The following is a 17,289-nucleotide window of genomic DNA, read 5'->3' on the forward strand; positions in this document are numbered from 1 at the left end:
CATCAAAGTCGAGAGGGAAGAGAGAAACAAAAATGAGATCCTCACAACATGATATCTAATGTACTGAAAATGCTCACAAATCTTGATTAAATAACTACTAAAACACATCTATATAAATATTACTAAGGCAGGAACCTCTCTCTCAACAGTTGTAACAAAAAAACTGAAAGAAAGCACAAGTAGGACTCCATAATCAAATTCTTTAAATATAAAAATGAACTCTACATTAAAATTTTGTAAATTAAAGTTTTAAGAGATATTTCGACATAATGTATTATCAGAATTTTAGCAAATTTCAACTCTACAGAGAAACTAAGCTTTTCTCTTTATCTTAATATCATATTAGTGTCTAAATTGTACAACCACATTAGTCATAAAAATAGACATGATTTTATGAATATGCACATTCAAATGAAGAAGAATAACATGACTCGAGTCGGAGTATTACCTTCCAAGGAGCAGTGACTAGAGCTTTGAGGTCTCAAATCTACGACTCCTCCGCGGATAGTAAAACGAGATTTACAACTTATAAACTTGTCACGCCCCAAGCTACCCCAGGACGCGGACACGGGACCTAGGATCACCAGTGACCCCAAGCTAACCCTGCTGACATAACATAAGCATACTATGTGTTGAAATGTATGCGTCCACTAGTTGCGATAGGACCAGGTCCTTAACACAGTTAAGATGAACAGAAGATAACTACTGAAAGTAAAGATAGCACACACAACTCTACGTGGAAACTTCCTTGCTCAAGGGAGTAAAACCACAACCTGTCTCACAGGATTTTCAAACTGCTTTTACTAAACTTCACAAGCGAAAGTAAAACACAGTTTACAACACACACGAGATTAACCTCCTAATCTCTATTCTGAGTAATACACTATCACTCAATGAGCCAAAGCAATGCCTGCATTGCCCACTATACTAACCCAACTGATTAATATAAACTTTAACGTAAGACATGAAGTTGCCCTCAACTAAGTTCTTACAGTGATTCACTCAAGTTTGAAACGTTTCTAATACAAGCGAAACGAATCCTACAATGTAAGCACAAATACAAGCAATCAAGGTAACAACTGGTTCATGAAGCAATTAGACAGTCTATGAGGTCCCTTGCTGTTTTTGAAGCTTGAATATCTCTCTTTGCTTGAATGATCTAATTTGTTGTTTGTTATGTTGAATATATCAACCATGAAGAGTTATTGACCGTTGGACAAACAACCTCGTCCATTCTGATTGGTGTGGTACACTAGCGACCGCACCAACTTCTGACGCGACAACTTTCCAGCTATGTAGCACATAAGCCTGGACGAGCATACTCTGTAAAGGACCGGGTCCCTGCATTTGTGAGGAGATCATCAAAACACCTGGGAGCATTAAGACTTATCATTTCCTCCCTTTTTGATGATGACAAACAACCTGTAAGCCACCTCACATGAGTTTAACATTCATGCAACTTAAAAAACATTAGTTCCCCCAATCAGTAGTATTTCCCTGCATGAATAGTTCCCCTTATCAATGGTATTCCCTTCCATATCCCCTCTTTTCTCTCCTAATTTCACAGCAATTTCACAATCATATTCCCCCCTTTGACATAATTGAAAAGGAGTAGCAGTAAAAATATGCAGGCTGCATGCAAAACGTTAGGAATTCAGGGCCATGGCCACACAGTACATGCACAAGTAAGCATAAAAAGAGAAGATAAGAACATACTAGACAGAGAACAATAAGAAATATCATTAGATCACAAAGCTGACCACAAGAGTTAGCCAAAACAGTACACTTTGCCACTAGAGTTAGATAGAAAGACTGAAGAACATGGAGACATGACTCATTTAGGACGGAGGGGGAGGGGGAGTAAGGGTTCTCATTAGCAAAGACATCCGCTCATTTGCATCAACATGAGCTTGAATTATTTGCTTGTTGAGAGCTTTGACTTCCTCACTAAGTGAGACATTTGTCTTCAGTGGCTGCTCATTTTCAGCTCTCAACTTTTCGACCTCTTTCGCATCCATTGCACTGGTACCAGGTCCCTTGGAGAAAGCCCTCTGCAACTGAGCCTTAAGTTGCGCAATCTCAACCTCCTTATCACACTACAACAAATATGATATATAGCTACGACATCAAATTCGTTATTAATTGTTCGCTTTTAGTGATAAAATTTATTTTTCGTGCTTAAATATATGAGACACATACTTTTAGTGACGAAACATAAAATCCGTAGCAATGTTTTGTCCACTAAAGTTTCCCACCAAAAAATTAATTGGCGCCATTTGTTAAGTAGTGTTAGTCACAAATTTAAAGTTATCAGTGACACATTATTTCGTCACTAATAATGTAACTAATTCATGACAATTATTTTTTGCCTTAAAATTTATTAATTTTGGACACATAAAAATTTCATCCAAAAAAATATATTGTTACAATATCGACAAATTAGAGTTCGTAGTTAAATATTATAAGTTTTGGCTATAAAAACTTAGATTTAATTATGACATTTATTTGCGTCACTAATAATATAAATAATTGTTGACAAAGATTTTATTGTCTCTAATCAATTTGTGATTTAGTGACAAAAAAAAAATTAGTCACAAAATATGTAAGGTGTTAAATAGCGACAACTTAAAATTTGTAGTGAATAATTCAACTATTTGCTATGAAAAAAATTCATAGCTAAATACAATTTTTTTGGCTACAATTGTTCATAATTACAAGTGAAAACTTACAAAAAGAATAATACAAGTGCTTCATAAGAAATATACAGAGTTCATTAGTTGATTGGCGAGGAAAAATATTAAAATCAACGAATTTGATCGATTTTGTGAAAATGAAAAAGTTCAATTTATCAATTTTCTTAAATCATGCAATTATAAAATGCATCATTTGAAAAATACAATCCATGTTATAAGTATCGTGAGTGTGGTACGGTTCCACCACTATATTGTTAATACTTGTTGGTTTAACACTTTTGTTTTTTTATTTCATACACTTTCATCGAAACAAACGATAGAAAAAATAATTTTCAAGTCTTGGTGCTAATTTTTTAGCATGTCTATTGATTTTTGATTGGTAAGCTGCATAGACTAAGTCGATCTATTTGCTTCTGCCTAAAATATGGACATATTTAATAGTAATTCCACATACGTACGTAGAACAACTATACATAGATAACATCGACTTTAAAATTTAAACTTTGCAAAGGTGCGAAATATATCATTAATTTCTATTAACCTTTTCCATCGGTGTGAAAATTGAAATAAATGCAAAAATGAAATAAATGAACCAACTAGGATTTCAAATATATTATGATGAAGTACTATAGTTATGGGTAGGGGTGTACACAGGTCGGTTTGGTTTGATTTTTCATTAAAAGAAATCTAAACCAATTATGTCGGTTTATAAAATCTAAATACCAAATCAAACCACACAAAGTCATTTTTTTCGATTTCGGTTTTAGTCGGTTCTTTCGGTTTTTTACAACTTAACGGTGTTTGAAAAAGAGATCAAATATATTTTCACCTACCTGTGTGATAAGATAAACTTAAGAAATATTAAATGAATAGAAATTTTCGTAAAGATGGTAAAATTTACATGAGTACAAAATATTTTTTTTGAAATATCAACGTTCATTATATTAAATTAATAAGATTAAAGGATACAGTCAAACTGAATACAAAACGAAATATTTACAAAGCAAATAGTTAACTTCGAATTTGAAAAACTATAACAATATAATTGTAACTTCGGATCTTAATACAAAATAAAATATTTACAAATTTTGCATGGCCAAATTTGAAATAAAATATATAAACATTGAAAACTATAAAGTAACTAAAAATATATTAACAAAGTAGATTATAAATAATATTTTTATCTATAAATAAAATACAATTATATTTTTTACAAAATTTTACAAGCCCAAATTTGAAATAAAATATATAAACATTGAAAACTATAAAGTAACTAAAAATATATTAACAAAGTAGATTATAAATAATATTTTTATCTATAAATAAAATACAATTATATTTTTTACAAAATTTTACAAGCCCAAATTTGAAATAAAATATATAAACATTGAAAACTATAAAGTAACTAAAAATATATTAACAAAGTAGATTATAAATAATATTTTTATCTATAAATAAAATACAATTATATTTTTTACAAAATTTTACAAGCCCAAATTTGAAATAAAATATATAAACATTGAAAACTATAAAGTAACTAAAAATATATTAACAAAGTAGATTATAAATAATATTTTTATCTATAAATAAAATACAATTATATTTTTTACAAAATTTTACAAGCCCAAATTTGAAATAAAATATATAAACACTAAAAACTATAAACTAACTAAAAATATATTAACAAAGTAGATTATAAATAATATTTTTTATAAGTAAAATAAAATTATATATATATTATATCGGTTGGTTTGGGTTCGGTTTGCCTTTTTTTCATTTAATACCAAACCAAACCAAGAGTGGTCGGTTTTTTTTCTAACCGCCAAACCAACCAAACCAAACCACAAGTCGGTTTTTTTTCCGGTTTGATTTGGTTCGTCGGTTCGGTTTGACTTTATGGTTTGACTTGTACACCCCTAGTTATGGGTATCGATTTTTGTTTCAAAACAATTGATATACTAATCGAATTGAACCGATTATTCAATTTGTTTTTAATAAAATCGAAAGTTTAATTTTATATAATTTTATAATTGTACTGAATAATTTATAAAACTTATAAAAATAAATAAATAAAATGAAAGAATCGTATTGAATATATTTAAAAAATATACAGTTTAATTAAAATATAATCTACATTTGAATGAATTGTGGTGGTAAAGTTCATGCATTTGTGTATGTATATAAATAATCATATGATATATTATTTCTACAGAAGTTAAATTTGAAAGAAGTGAATGAAGTTAAAAATAAAATAAAATGAGAGACAAGAGAGAGTTGATTGGATGGTAAACACTCCTCACTTCTAACCTTAAGGTTGTGAGTTCGAATCCCCAAGAAAGCATAATGTGGGATCCCCTCTTGGGGAGGGGTTAAAAAAATTGAGATGGGGAGATAATAGGAACATTAACCTTTTTTTTTTTTATAATAATAAATTTATCCCTAATTAATACATTTAAGAATAAAATATATTTTTTTTATATAAAATATAGTCATTAGTGACGAAATTAAATTTTGTTCAACCACGAAATACATATAACTTTAGAGACAATTTATGTCGTCATTGATTGATGTAAAATAATTAGGGACAATATAATTTTGTCGGTAGTAATAACTTTTTTAGTGACAAAGCATACTATTAACTACAAAAAAATATACTTTTTACGACAAATACATTTGTCACAAAATGTTTAAGCATTTGGGAACGATTTTTCTTTTTGTAGTTAAATAATACTTTTAGCGACAAAGCACCAAATCGTATTTGTATACTTTTAGCGACAAACATTAGTGACAAATGATTGGCGAATTGTTTTTATTCTCACAAAATTTTTAGTGACGAAATATGATTTATAAATGACGAAATTATTTGTCCCTGATAATCAAATTTGTTGTAGTGCCATTCATGATCACTGTAAGGTCAGTCAACTCTCGTTTGAGAGAGGCTTGCTGCTCTAGAAGATCTAACACATGCGACTTACCTTTAGCCTTTCCGTCAACACATTCACACTCCAAGAGAGTAATAGCAGAGGACATTTGCTTAATAGTACCAGGTACTCCTCGTCTAAGAGGCACTTCAAAATGTTTGAACAGATGATTCAACAATTATCCATAAGGAATGCCATGCTTGGTAGTCTTCCAAGTCATCACCCTGTGCATGTGTTCGAGCATTATGGCTGGAAGATTGATGGCCTCAAGTTCATCCAGTTTTTCCATGAGAAACATATCAGCAACAGATGCTACAGTTCTCTTTTTAGATCTTGGAACCAAAACCTTGTTGATGAACTCAAAGAGTAACTGGTATTCTCCTTTGAGAAACTTCTTAGGCAGGCCTGCTCGTTTGATGTCCCCTCTCTTTGTGGCCTGTTGAGCAAACTCACTTGAGGGTTTGAAGCCTTCAATTGACCGGATTCCGTCCACAGGTTCAGAGAGATTTTGACCTTTTTAACAGTTGTCCTAATCTCCCCATCACTTAAAAGCTCCATCTGATAGTAAAATTCACGCACCTCTGGTTCATGCAAGTAAGGTGCTGGGGCTTCAAATAGGTGTTCCCAACTTTGAAGAGAAACATAATAAAAAAGAGTAGATATACTAAATTCTATAAGAATTTCAGGGTCAAATACTCTTCCTTTCAACACCTTTTGTTTCTCTATTTCTGCGATGCGTTCTTATCTGGTCAACACTTTTTCTTCCACTGGTTTTTGAACATGAGGACCTGGTCCCTTGACGGGTTTTGGTTTCATAGTAGCCTTTTTAATCACGCTCTCCTTCTTCACCGGAGATTTCTTCACTGACTTGTGACCCCCTTTAGATTTAACCCGTTTAATCTCGACTTCCTTCTTTTTTTTGTCCACAACTATAGCAATGTCCTCAGATTCTGTCTCACTTGACCCTATAGGAAGAGGTGTTGATGTGGGTTCCTCAGGCACATGACCATCCTTTCGCCTTTTCCTGTTTCTTTCTGTTTGAATCTCATTTGCTGCTATGGCACTTCCCATCATCTTTTTGAACCTCTCCCTTGGTTGCATATCTTTTCTTGTCTTCTTTGGTGTGAGACACTACAATCTTTCCCTTGCCCTTTCTTTTTCTTTCCCATTTAGACTCAGTAGGATCATTGTCGAGTTTAGGATCAGGGATATCCTCAACTGCTTCTAGATCTGAGACACCCATTGTCTAAGCATTAGCACCTCGAACCCCTTTTCTGCGCCGCACCAAGGCTTCTTCTTCCTTCTCTTTCTCATTGTCAACATCAAATGACTTAGGAGTTTGGTCGAACACAAGTTGAATACTGTAATGGACCTGTTCCGGCGATCTCAACTCTTGTTCCAATAGAGTTGGTTGAGCATCTTCTCTGAGAGAGACCAAACTTTGTACAACCACCAATTCTGCTGCTACCGCTAAAATATTTGACTATGGACCCTTGCCCTCAGGCAAATCTCCTTCGAATAGTCGCTTAGACATGGACTATGACACAGCCCTAGAAACCACTTCTACTTCTTCAGTGGGGGGTTCAACACTGGGCTTCACAACTGACTGGGCCTCAGAATTTAGGGACTTCTCACCGGATAGAACTAAAGTAGGAGAACAGGGTAAGATTTCCCCAGATTAGAGTGCAGGAGACGCCACCACTTCAGTGTGGGGTGTGTTGGATTCACCCGTCTCACCAACTCCGCAGACTGGTGTGGACGAAGATTCTTCTGGGGGAGGAATGGAGAAATTGAATGAATTGGGATTTTCAATTTCTTGGGAGATGGAAAGTTTTGAAGATGAAGAAGAGTTAGTCATTTTGATGCGAGAGGAGAAAAGACTTAAGAAGAGAATAGTGAATTCAAAGAAGGATTAGGAAGAGATTAGAACTTTTGGATTCACTTAAGAAACTGCATTTAAAAAGGGTATCGGGTCCCTGAACAGTAGCGACGCTTGGATTTAAAGTGAAAGGACGTCTGAAACTGACATACTGAATGAGGAAGGGACACGTGGCAGTGACCGTTGATAGAAAACTATGTAGCATAAGTAATACTAACCTTTGAGGGACCAGGTCCCTTTTTATAGATAGCTCTGCCGGTATAGTTAGATCTTCTCTCTAGCCAACATGTCATGAGTGTGTACCTATAGTAAGGTACCATATATGAATTCTCAAACGATAAGCAATACAACCTGTACAGATACCTGCCCTCTTTAACATAGTCAGAAAGAGAGATTTCATGCAAGCTTGTTATGAAATCAGGTGACTTTGTGCATCCCTAACTTCAGTCTGTTCTTGAATAAGCTTTCTTTGCTCAATGGATTTGTAAAAATATCAGCCACTTGGTCTTCTGTCTTGCAAAATCTCATCACTACATTCTTCTTCTCAACATTATCCCTCAGAAAGTGATGTCTCACATCTATGCATTTAGTCCTCTTATGCTGGATAGGATTCTTGGCCATGTTCATTGCACTAGTGTTGTCACATAAGAGGGGAATAATGTTTGTGAGAACACCAAAGTCTTCGAGCTGTTGTTTAATCCATAAGAGCTGAGCACATCATGATGCAACAGCCACATATTCTGCTTCTGTGGTAGGCAAAGCTACTGAATTTTGCTTCTTAGTGCCCCATGGAATTAGTGATGATCCTAGGAAATGAGCCATGCCTGAAGTGCTTTTTCGATCAACAAGAAAACTTGCATAGTCAACATCAGCATAACCAGTTAGATCAAATGAGTCACCAGAAGGGTAAAAGAGGACCAGGTCCTGTGTTCCCTTCAAGTATCTTAGTATTCGCTTGGCTTCCTTCAAGTGTGATTCTTTTAGTGCTACTTGGAACCTGGCACAAATCCCTACATTGAAGACTATGTCAGGCCTGCTTGCAGTAAGGTACAAAAGTGACCCAATGATTCCCCTGTACATGGTCTGATTAACATCAACCCCTTTTTCATCCATGTTAAGTTTGACACTTATACTCATGGGAGTGTCAAGAACTTTTGCCTCAAGCATGTGGAACTTTTTGAGCAGTTCTTTTATGTACTTCTCTTGGTATATTGATGTAACCTGAGAAAACTGTTTGATCTACAACCCCAAGAAAAATGTAAGCTCCCCCATCATGCTCATTTCGAATTCTCTACTTATCAAATCTGCAAACTCTTTGCACAGTGAATCTGAAGTAGCTCCAAAGATGATGTCATCTACATATACCTGCACAATCGATAGATCTTTACCTTTGGATTTTAGGAACAAAGTATTATCAATTTTACCTCTTTTGAACCCATTTGCAAGTAGGAATTTTGACAGGCGCTCATACCAAGCTCTGGGAGCTTGTTTTAGACCATACAGAGCTTTATCCAGCTTCAACACATGGTTTGGGAGATCAACATCTTCAAAACTTGGAGGTTGCTTGACATACACCGCGTCCTTCAAATACCCATTCAGGAAGGCACTCTTGACGTCCATTTGAAACAGTTTGAACTCCATGTAGGCAGCAAAGGCTATTAAGATTCTGATGCCTTCCATTCTGGCTACAAGAGCAAAAGTCTCGTCATAGTCAATTCCTTCCTCTTGATTATATTCTTGTACCATAAGTCTTGACTTGTTTCTGGTGATGATCCCATGCTCATCAAGTTTGTTTCTAAAGACCCATCTAGTCCCGATGATGGTTCTGTTGAGAGGTTTGGGGACCAGGTGCCATACCTTGCTTCTCTCAAATTGATGTAGTTCTTCCTGCATTGATGTTACCCAATCAGCATCCTGTAAAGCTTCCTTGATGTTCTTGGGCTCAATGGTGGATATGAAGGCTGAATATGCAACTAGATTTCTAGTTTTGGATCTAGTTTGTATCCCAGAGTCAAGTGGATAAACAAGATTGTCCAATGGATGAGAAGATTGATGTTTCCATCCGGACTTCCTAGTTATCTCTTCTTCAATATCAGCAGCAGATTCAGCTTCTTCAATCTCTAGGTTCTGAGAGACTTTCTCCTGAGCTGCACCGGAGGGACCAGGTTCCTCTGAGAGTTCTGCATCTTTTCTTTCCTTAGAAACCTATTTACTTCCAGGAGTTTGGATTACCTTGTTTTGTTCACCCTTCATCAGTTCCTCTAATTCAATGTCTTCTTTGAGTTCATCCTTGTTCTTATCATCAGATTAATCAAAAATCACATGCATACTTTCTTCAACACACCGAGTTCTTTTATCGAAAACTCTGTATGCCTTACTGGTAGAAGAGTACCCAACAAACACCCCTTCATCACTCCTGGCATCAAACTTGCCAAGATCATCCTTTCCATTATACAATACGAAACATTTACAACCAAAGGCTTCAGATAAGCAATTGAAGGTTTCCTGCCATTCAACAACTCATAAGGAGTTTTCTTGATCACAGACCTGAGGAAACACCTGTTTGTAACATAGAAAGCTGTGTTGACTGCTTCTGCCCAAAAATTAATTGCAAGCCCCGAGTCAATTAGCATGGTTCTAGCAATATCCACCAGGGTCCTATTCTTTCTTGCCACAACTCCATTTTGCTGAGAAGTTCTTTGTGCAGAGAAGTTGTGATAAGTTCCATTTTCAGCACAAAAACCTTCAATTTGAGAGTATTCAAACTCTGTGCCATGATCTGATATAATGCTTGCAATCTTGCAATTTACCTTCCGTTGAATTGCTTTGGCAAAGGTGATGAATAGTCCAGCTGTATCGTCCTTGGTCCATAAAAATATGTTCCAGGTGAACTTGGAGAAATCATCAACAATTACCAGAATGTATTTCTTACCTCTTCTGCTTTGAATTCTGACAGGTCCACATAGATCCATGTGGAGAAGTTCTAGAGGTATGGTTGTGCTCACACCTTTCTTGGTTTTGAAGGATGATCTCATTTGTTTCCCCCTTACACAGGCCTCACAGACTTTGTTGTCAGAAAACTTCAGTTTAGGCAGTCCACAAACCAAGTCCCTTGCAAGGATGAACTCACATTCCCAATCGCCTATGCCATCGATTTGCATTGTCAGTTTGAATACTTAGAAATGAAAGGTTGCCCCCTTCTACCGAGTGAAGATCTGCAACATACATATTTTTGACTGTTTTGGCAGACATAACAACCTTGTTAGTTACACAGTTAGTAACTAAACACTTGTCAGACAGGAATTTAACTTCATTTCCCTTATCGCAAATTTGAGATACACTTAAGAGATTGTATTTCAAACCATTCACATAATGAACATTGTCTATGAAATGATCTGTTGATCTTCCTATTTTCCCAATTCTGAGAATGAAACCCTTCTTCCCATCACCAAATGACACACCACCGCCTTGGTGTGCTTCCAAAGAGAGGAAGTTTTGAGTGTCTCAAGTCATATGCCTTGAGCATTCACTATCCATGTACAACACTAACTGCTTCCTCTCTTCTGCACAAGAATCACTTATTAGACTTAGGAGCCCACTTGAGATGGAGTTACCAAAAACTGTCAAAAGGCTTAATGAGAAACCTTCTTCTCCATAGGGGCAAAATGCTCTTGCTAAAATAGTATCTGGGACTAGGTACCTTTTTATTTTCTGCATAACCTTTTCTCGACTTGAGAAAATTCTCTTGCCTTTCTTTTACTCCTTTTAGAGTCTCACATTTTTCTTTCAGATGACCATTTCTTTTACAATGGGTACACAAAAGATTATCAGAAACAGAGACATATTTACTGTGGGGATCGTAGGGAGGCTCTATCTGTCTACAACCTATGCCCTTTTTGCTGTTGAACTTCTAATTTGCTAAGTTCGAAATGATATTAGACGAATCAGTCCATTTGAGGGAATGGTTTAGCTCTTTTTTCATCTCACATAGATCCTTCACTAATTGAGAGTTTCTTTCGAGGGAGGCAACTAACTTAGACTCAGAGGCCTTCAGTTTCTCTTCTAGCTTGACCTCAAAGTTACTGAGTTTTCGTTTTCCACCCTCAAAGGTACTAGGTTCCTCGTTGGGCTGTGAACTATCAGTCTCTAGAATACGTATCCTAACACTCATTTCAGACATAAGAGAGTTAAGAGATGTGTTTTCATCCTCGCACAGACTCAGTTTTTCACTTATCATCAAATTATCAGTAGTTAATTCATCGAGTGAGTCAATTAGTACATCAACAAGTTTTCTTAATCTTTTAATGGATAAAGTATCTAGGTCACTTTTGAGATAAAAAAGGGTTACCTCATCCTGATTCTCTTCATCATCATATTTTGCCATCAGTGAGAAAATGTAGTTGAATACAGTTTCATCATCTTTGATAGCCATCATCGAGACATCTTCATGGCCATCTTCTTCTTCCTCGGATTCACTGAATCCATTTCCCCAGACAGCAAAGGCTTTCTTCACTAGTTGATTAGCACGAGCCTTCCTTTTGGTATGGTGTAGGACCTGTTCCCTTCTTCGAGGTTTGAAGTCCTGAGTTTCCTGCTTCTGGCTTGGGAAGTCCCTTATAAAATGACCAGGTTTCCCACATTTATGACAGAGATCATTTGCATTTGCTGCTCTGCTGGTGGAATCTTTCTTTTGGAACCCCTCCACGCTTCTTGATTATCTTCTGTAACCTTCTAATGATGTATGCCATCTCATCCTCCTCTCAAGTCCTATCATTCAAATATATTTTCAATGCCACTGATTTTTCCTTCTTTCCTTTTTTCATGGTTGACCCTTATTGCCTGTTCAACTCGTAGGTTTGAAGGTTTCCAATCAAATCATCCATGGTGAGTGCCTTCTGGTCTCTTGCTTCAGTGATAACATTCACTTTGCTCTCCCATGATTTGGTAAGCACATTGAGAATCTTTCGAACTTGTTTTCTTGGGTAAATAAGCTCACCAAGACATCTTAGTTCGTTGGTTATGGAAGTGAATCTTGTATTCATCTCGTGGATGGTTTTGCCTTGCTTCATACAGAAGTTCTCATATTGAGTCGTCAACATATCAGCCTTAGACTCCTTCACTTGTGTCGTTCCTTCATGGGCTGTTTTGATACAATCCTATATTTCTTTAGCTGTCTCGCACGTAGATATTCTATTGTACTCATCTGGACCGATTCCACATACTAGCAGCTTCTTCGATTTGTAGTTCTTCTCTATCTTCTTCCTGTCAGATTCATTGTATTCCCTTCTTATTTTGGGAATCACCTTGGTAAATTCTCCGTCTACTACATCCTTGGTGGGAATGTAAGGTCCGTCAAGAATCACATTCCATAGCCCAGTGTCTTCATCCTTGATGTAGTCATGCATGCGCGTCTTCCACCATCCATAAAATTGTCTGTTGAAACAAGGTGGTCTAGTGGTGGACTGACCTTCTTCCAGGCTAGGTGGAGTGGCCATTCCTTCAGGATCTTTTCTTTTCTTGGTGTTACCCAAATAGAAAAGTCAAGCTCTGATACCACTTGTTGGAATGTATGCGTCCACTAGTTACGATAGGACCAGGTCCTTAACACAGTTAAGATGAACATAAGATAACTACTAAAAGTAAAGATAGCACACGCAACTTTACGTGGAAACCTTCTTGCTCAAGGGAGTAAAACCACTACCTGTCTACATGATTTTCAAATTTCTTTTACTAAACTTCACAAGCCAAAGTAAAACATAGTTTACAACACACACGAGATTAACCTCCTAATCTCTATTATGAGTAATACACTATCACTCAATTGATTAATATAGACTTTAACGTAAGACACGAAGTTTCCCTCAGCTAAGTTCTTACAGTGATTTAGTCAAGTTTGAAACGTTTCTAACACAAGCGAAGCAAATCCTACAATGTAAGCATAAATACAAGCAAACAAGGTAACAATTGGTTCATGAAGCAATTAGACAGTCTATGAGGTCCCTTGCTATTTTTGAAGCTTGAATATCTCTCTTTGCATGAATGATCTAATTTGTTGTTTGTTATGTTGAATATATCAACCATGAAGAGTTATTGACCGTTGGACAAACAACCTCGTCCATTCTTATTGGTGTGGTACACTGACGACCGCACCAACTTCTGACGCGATAGCTTTCCAGCTGTGTAGCACATAGGCCTGAACGAGCATACTCTGCAGAGGATCGGGTCCCTGCATTTGTGAGGAGATCATTAAAACACCTGGGAGCATTAAGACTTATCACTATGATAACTGAAATGAGATAATTTTGTGCGGAAGCTTAAAACATGATGTAAACTAAATGATGGGGAATACCCACTCTAAATTTGAATATATAATCTGATATTTTAATGACAAATGAAATGTCAAACTCTAAGCTAAAACTGAATCTAACTATGTCTAAAATAAAGCCTCTAGCTGACTTGGAGATGCTGGGACATGCGCTAGCTAAATCTAGCAAAAACTGAAACTAAAGTCTGAAAGAAGAAAGATAATCATGTCAATCGTCCTCGAAGAATGATTTCTTACCACTGATGCTGCTGAACTGAAGATCAGGATCCGATCTATGCGAGATCTGGATGCTGAGGACCTGAACCTATATCACGAGAAGATGTAGCGCATAGTATGCGTCAGTACTTGAAAGGTACTGAGCATGGAAGATATAGTAAAGCTGAACAATATACATAACTGAATAAAGCATATAACTGAGCAATGATATAAGATGAGCATGATACTGTACTGAAAACACTAAACATGAACTAACTGAATGCAATGACCAAGTTTATACATGCTGAAACTGAATACTGAACTGTAACTGATAACTTGGTCAATATACTAGAATCTGATTGTGGGAGCTACTAATAACCGACATAAAACCACATGAGCTAAATATGGAGTCTGATGTATACGCCTCATCGAGAGGACTCAATATACCCTGCCAGAGATATAAAGGCATAACTGGCGTAATCACTTATTTGTAACACCTCGGAATCCATGCTTTGAAAAGTGCAGAATTTTTTTACCTGAACCAGTGAACCACGACAGGGTTCACAGTCAGTGATAGGGTCCACGGTCCGTTGACCTACCTGTGGTCTTCAGTCCCTTCCTAGCAGAGATGGACCACAGGACCCTTCACGGGCCGTGGACCACCTCACAAGCCATGGGATAGCTTGTGAGAGCCAGACAAAACCCCACCAAGCTCCATCACCAGACCACGGGACCCTTCACGGGCTGTGGTCTTGATGACGGGCCGTGGTGGCTCCCATGAAGCCCAGCCAGCGTGCCCTTAGCCAGATGAAGGACCACGAGGACCTTTACGATCCGTGATCTTTCACACGATCCGTGATCCTTCACACGATCCGTGAAATGGACCGTAGTAGAATCCTTATCGACCAGCAACTATTGGACCAGGACCACGACCGGTCCCACGGTCCGTGGTCGCTTTCACGGTCCGTGAAAGTGGCCGTGGTTGGCCTAGTCAAATTTTTAAGTGGGGTTATTTTGGTCTTTTTCCCTATGTGTTGGGCACCTAAACTATGTCGTTTAACCCCTAAACTACGTGGTTTTGGTCAGTTTTAGCCTAGTAAACTAATTAGAACCTAACCTAATCAATTATTCACCTAGAATTCATCTAATTTGAACGCAAAGAGAAGAAAGAAGTCGACGAGGAGAAAGAAGTTGACCAGCCCTAGTTCAAGAATGTAGCGAGTTTCCATCAGTTTCAGCCCCAAAATCGAAAGATTTATCCGTGGAATCCGTCACCAGGTATGTGAGATTTCGCTAGTGGGTTCCTTTCGCCCATTAGGTCCCTATAATTCAGTCAGATTCTTGATTCTCAACATCATGTTTAGACCTAGGGTTTCTAGAATTTCAGATTTATGTTGTGATTCAACTATTAGACTAATAATCCAAATCAAATTATCATGTTTTCGTGAAATTATTGCTTAGTTCTTGCTTGAAACTCAGAACCCTAGTTGTGTAGATTCGTTTAGTTCATGAATTACACTTCCTAGGTCAGTTTATTCAGTTATACATGCTCCAGTTAAGAATGTTTCCTTATCAGTACATTAATATTGCATTTTCAGTTAGCAAGTAAGTATTTTGAGCTATCCAGTATTACATAAATTCTGTCATAATGTGTTATTTACATTAATTTTTTAAATGGGCACTTATGTCATGAAAATTGACCACTAAAATTATATTTATTTCTTTTCCTCTCATTTTTCATTTATAGTACTTTAACAATTTTCACCTTTATATTTCATATTTTTTTTAACTTCTACTTCAGAATTCATTTTAAAGTTATTTATTTATTTAAAAATATTTTTTTCACTTTATTTGAAATCTGATGTTTGATCATGAAAATTTAAAATATAATCTTTTCAACTTGAAGGTATATTTCAAATTTGAACTATAACAAGTGTTTCACTATTCTTTTATAACTTTTTATATATAAGTTTAATTATATTTGTATTAGAGATTCATTTTACAAAATTAGTCGTATTAATTATATTTTTATTTATATCTTATGTAGTTATTTAATGATAAGATTATTATTTTAATTTTTATTTATTTATCTATACTATAAAAAATTGGGGGAGTAATTGAATTTGTTTCAAAATAAATTTAAGAAAAACAAAAAATAAGATAAAAGAGGGAAGAGAAGAGTAGGAAAGAGAAATAAAAGGCAAAGAAGAAAATAAAAAAATGGGTCGATCAACGCCAACTTATTAAAGCCAATATTATCCATAAAAAGTCAAAAATGTCCGAGGGTGAAATAGACAAGGGTTGTGAAGTATGTCCACGATACTTGGTTCTTCTTGTTTTGACTCTTAACTAAAGTAGCCCTCTTTTGTTTCTAAGAGATGATCTCTTCTATCATCTATATTATGTCAATCTCTCTTTTAGCACCATAATCTATATTGGGGAAAATATCAAAATGGTCCTTAATGTATGGGCTTTGATTCCATTTGGTCCTTAATGTATGGACCTGATGGAAATTGTCCTTTATGTATCATAAATTGTGATCAATTTGGTCCTTAACCCTAAAATTAATATATTTCTTTTTTTTTGCCGTCAAAATACACGGAATATGTAAAAAATGCGCTCGTTTAAGACTTTCCTTCCCTTGTTTCCAAAAATTCCAAAAGGGCACATCAATTTATTTTAACCAAAAGGGAAAAATCGCTCCTGACGGAGCGATTTTCTTCTGACAAAATTGACGCCATTACTCCTTTAAAAAACATAAAAATCGCTGCCGGTCCATTTTTTTTTAACAACGCTGCCCCAGCAGCTTTAAAAAATAGAAATAGCTGCTATAGCAGCCATTTTCTTTAAAAAGTTTTAATTTTTTTATTAAAAATTCCCGAGGCGAGGACTGCTTAAAAAAATAATGGGGAAAATCGCTCCATGTGTAGCGATTTTAGTTAAATTTTTTTTAATGGCAGCGATTATTTTAATTTTTTTTTTAACTAAAATCGCTACAAGTGGAGCGATTTCCCATTATTTTTTTAAGCAGTCCTCGCCTCGGGAATTTTTAATAAAAAAAAATTTAAACTTTTTTAAGAAAATGGCTGCTATAGCAGCTATTTCTATTTTTTAAACGCTGCTCCAGCAGCGTTGTTAAAAAAATAAAATCACAATAGCGATTTAAAGAAAAAAGAATTTTTTTTTGGATCGGCAGCAATTTTTATGTTTTTTAAAGGAGTAAACGAAGTCAATTTTGTCAGAAGAAAATCGCTCCGTCAGGAGCGACTTTGCCTT

The sequence above is a fragment of the Solanum tuberosum genome, unplaced genomic scaffold, assembly GCF_000226075.1.
Source record: "Solanum tuberosum cultivar DM 1-3 516 R44 unplaced genomic scaffold, SolTub_3.0 scf00236, whole genome shotgun sequence".
Classification (NCBI taxonomy): Eukaryota; Viridiplantae; Streptophyta; class Magnoliopsida; order Solanales; family Solanaceae; genus Solanum; species Solanum tuberosum.